We start from the raw sequence: 4,225 nt of genomic DNA, 5'->3' as shown, positions 1-4,225 counted from the left end.
GTCCATGATCTATACATAACACTGATAACTGATGGCACCATTTGGTTTAGGCACACATATACATTTTATGTTTTCTATGTTTTCTGTTTTTTCTATTTTCTATTTTTCTATGTTTTCCTCAAAATATACTTCTCTGTGTATGTGTATATGTATACACATGTGTATGTATATATTTGATTAGTTTTAATGAAAACTATGTTTGCACTAAAAAAAACCAAAACAATAAACAACTTTATCTACAGAAATGCTCCATTAAAGTTTCCAATTAAACTTACATTACTGCTTCTTTTCCTAAGAAAGCATGCCTGGAACAATTTTATTGCAATCACTCAAAATAAAAAAATAATTATGAAGCACCTACTATGTGACAGGCAATGTGCTAAGTGCTGGGGATACAATAAGAGGCAAATGATAGTACCTCCTCCCTAATAGCTTATAATTCTATGGAGGAGATAATATTCAAATAAATATATAAAAAGCAAACACTCTCTCCCATGCACATAGATAGATATAGATATACACAAATAAAAAATAATTAATAAAGTGAAGACATTAGAATTTACTAATTTAGAATTTAGAGAGGTTAGAGAAGACTTCCTATACAAAGTAGGATTTTAGTTGGACTTAAAGGAAGCCAGGGAGGTCAGTAGTCAGGAGAAGGGGAGGGAGAGCTTTTCATCCATGGGGAACAACCAGAGAAAATGCCAAGAGATGAGAGATTCAGTGTCTCATTCATGGAACATCCAGGAAGTCAGAGTCACTGGAATGAAGAATACATGTTGGGAATTAAGGCATAAGAAGACTGGAAAGGTAAGAACAGGTTAAATTATGATGTTTTTGGAATGCCAAACAGAGCATTTTTTATGTCATCCTGGAGATAATAGGAAGCCACTGGAGTTGATTGAATAGAACAGGGACATGATTTTGGACCTATGTTTTAGGAAACTTTAGTGGCTGAATAGAGGATGGATTGGATTGTGGAGAGAGTTGAAGCAGGCAAACTCAACACCACAGGATATTGTAATAATCAAGGCATGAAGTTTTGAAGGCCTGCATTAGAACAGTGGCAGTGTCAGAGGACAGAATATTTGAGATATGTTGGTTGCTTTAGAACAAATAGCTTATAAGTATTAGAATAGAGAATATCACCCAATTTCATTAATTTTCAAATGACAATATTACATAATATACTTAGTAAATAATTTACATACTGGTAGAGAAGCAAACTTTATTGTTGCGTATCAATATAACCAGAAAGAGAAGAAAAACAAAGTGGATGGCACCACTGTTCTAATTCAAACATTAAAATTCTTTAAAAACATTAAAATTAAAAAAAAACATTAAAACATTAAAATTCTTTAGTCAAAAAGTAATGAAAAATGATATTTTAATAACTTTTGCAGCAAGCATTTTCCCAGACACTAAATACATTTATTAGACCCTACTTCTATTTTAAAAATCATCTAAGTGAAGTAAAGATGGTGGAGTAAAGGCCGGGATTCCCCTGAGGTCTTCCCTAAACCCCATCAAATACTATTAAATAATTAGTCTATGCAAATTCTAGAGTGGTAAAACCCACAAAAAGAGTGAAACAATTTCCCAGGCCAAGACAACTTAGAAAGTCAGAAGGAAAGGTCTATTGCATCAGGGTGAGCAAGGAACACAGTGTAGCACAGGCAGCACTTAAGGATAAACCTTCTCTAGTTTCTAGCTGGCAAGTCACTGGTCCTGGATTTTCAGCATAAACCTCTTCATCACCTCATATAAATCTACCAATTGCCCTGGCTATGCTGAGGCATGTGGAGGGGTCCTGGTGTTGGCATTTGCCTGCTCCACTGCACTGGAGTTCAAGATGTCCTGCTAATTTGCTGAAGTGGGGCTTCTCACTGATCTGGACTGAACTCCCCTTTTACCCGAGTGAGATAGACCTTTCTTGCTGATCTTCCAAGTTTCTTAAACTAAAAGGTCGTTTCACCCAGTTTTTTTGTTTTGTTTTGTTTTGTTTTGTTTTGTTTTGTTTTGTTTTGTTTCTGTTGGTTCTGCTGCTTCAGGATTTGTTTAATGGTTGTTTGGAGATGAATATGGGAGAGTTATGGTGATTTATAGATTACTCTGCAATCTTGGCTCCTGGAAAATGCACAGTCTCTTTTAAAAAAATTCTTTGCATTCAATGTATGTTGAATTATTATCATTGTTGTTATTAATATCATGGTTATCTATATAGAATTGACTATTAGAGAGTAATCCAGTTAATCAAAAATGTTGGAGTGTGCTATATATTGTTTCCAATATGAAACACTCAAAGAATAAAAGTGTTGAAAAATTAAGTAAAAAACTGGCAACAACAAAGGTACTTTACTAAGTGCAGTTTCCAAGTGTATTGCAGTTGACTCTGGGATAAAGAGGGGTACACCTTAATTTTGACACAGGCTACTTAGGGGGAAGAAATGGTGAGGGAAAACTAATTAAAGACACAAGATCTCTCACCACATAAACATATTTTAAGACTATAGAACTGAAGACCAGATGCAAAATCAAAGATGGAAATTTTAGAAAAGCAAATTTAAAAAAATAAACAACTTTGAATTTTTAAATACAAAAGCTATCACTAAAAAATGTTAAATTTCTTAGAATCAAACTCTGATCTTTTTTCTTACTTTTACCTCACTAATACTTCAGTTTACAACTACTTACTAGAATTTTACTCTTTCTTACTGATATAAGCTAAGGAGAATCTGTTTTAGACCAAAGCCTTAAGAAAATAGTGGACAAATATATACAATAAATAAATAAACTATATAATTGAAGTTCTATCATTGTATTGAAAAGGCTCAGAAGGAAAGACAATAAAAGCAGTGTTTCAGAGTGCTATGTGGTCCATTGGTTTGTGAGGCTTCCAGGATGCGGCTGTGGGTGGAGTTTTCTTGAGTTCATTCTGCTGTCCTAGAATTAAGAATCAGTTGGGGGAAAAAAAACACTAGATAACAACTCAGAGGACCTATATTATAATGCCTTTCCTGATAACTCTGTGATCTTGGGAAATGCATTCAATATCTCTCAGCCTTAATTTCCTTATTTGTAAAAATGGAGATAATATTTTTACTGCCTCTTCTGTCTTGATAAACATGGGTATAAGGTGAAATAATATTTCTAAAAGTACTTTTGAAAGAATGGAATACAACTCAGGCTCTTTTTCTAGAGTGGTCGCTGAGGCTCCATGTCAGGGCTCATTGTAGGCTCCAGCCTGGGTCTTGGGTGAAGTACAAGGAGGAGTTTAGAAAGCCAGACTGCCCAGAGAAGACATCTGCTGTTGAATTTCAGGATTACAGACAAGTGGAGGGTAGAAATTTTGATGCCAAAATAGTTAAATATTTGGTAACTTAATAAACTTGTGAAAATGGAACAAGATGATCTCAAAGTAACTCTAACAACAAAGAAGCAAGAAGCTAAGCAGTTAACTCAACTAGAAAGGAACGTTAGCAGAATCAATAAAATCAGCATGTCACATCACAAGCTGACACTGAACTACAGAGAGCTACAATGGACACCACCAGAACAAGTCGGCAGCTGGGAAAAAAATGAGAATTTTGAAAAGTAAAAAAATAAAGCATATAAAGAACACAGAAAAAATGAAATGCTCCATAATGGCAAAGTTTTAGAAGTCTCCACTCCCGCCTACCAAAATATACAAAAGATTGATGAACTAGAGATTTTTCAGAGTTCTCTATCCAAATGACTATCCAACTACTTTAGATATTGTTCAAGGGAATTCAGACTCCCACTTCAGAGTTCTCTTTCTGCCAAGTTATATCTGGAATAGGATATCAGACTCCCATCAATTAGACAAGAAAATATCAACAAGATGACAATGAAGAAAATGATTATGAATTAGAAGTTATAGAGGAAAAAAAATTAATTTTATATGTGCTTTTAACCATTTCCCACAAAATCAACTGGACTTCAAGTTATTAAATTAATAAATTGAAGGTTGTAAATTGTTAAAATAGGAGGAAAAACTAAACAAGAAATTAATGTATACATACCACCAGCAAAATATTTCAAAAAACCTAAAGTTTTAAGAAATTAAATGGTTTTTGAAGAATTAGCCACAGAATATAATGTAATTAAAGGAATTTTCTGTACTCCTCAAATTAAGTAGCTAAAATAAAATTAAAACATACCATTAGTTTGATTCTTTTACCCAAGGTTGGAATAGTTGTTTAAA

At 33.6% G+C, this 4,225-nt stretch overlaps 1 pseudogene; it reads left to right on the top strand.

The window, feature by feature from the left end:
• The first annotated feature begins 2,901 nt into the window (after positions 1–2,901).
• Positions 2,902–3,972, top strand: LOC114036410 (annotated as a pseudogene).
• The last annotated feature ends 253 nt before the right edge of the window (positions 3,973–4,225 follow it).

This window comes from Vombatus ursinus, unplaced genomic scaffold, assembly GCF_900497805.2.
Source record: "Vombatus ursinus unplaced genomic scaffold, bare-nosed wombat genome assembly UNPS02009835.1, whole genome shotgun sequence".
In the NCBI taxonomy this organism is placed as follows: Eukaryota; Metazoa; Chordata; class Mammalia; order Diprotodontia; family Vombatidae; genus Vombatus; species Vombatus ursinus.
Note: the sequence above shows the minus strand (reverse complement) of the source record. Positions and strands in the feature narration are given on the sequence as shown.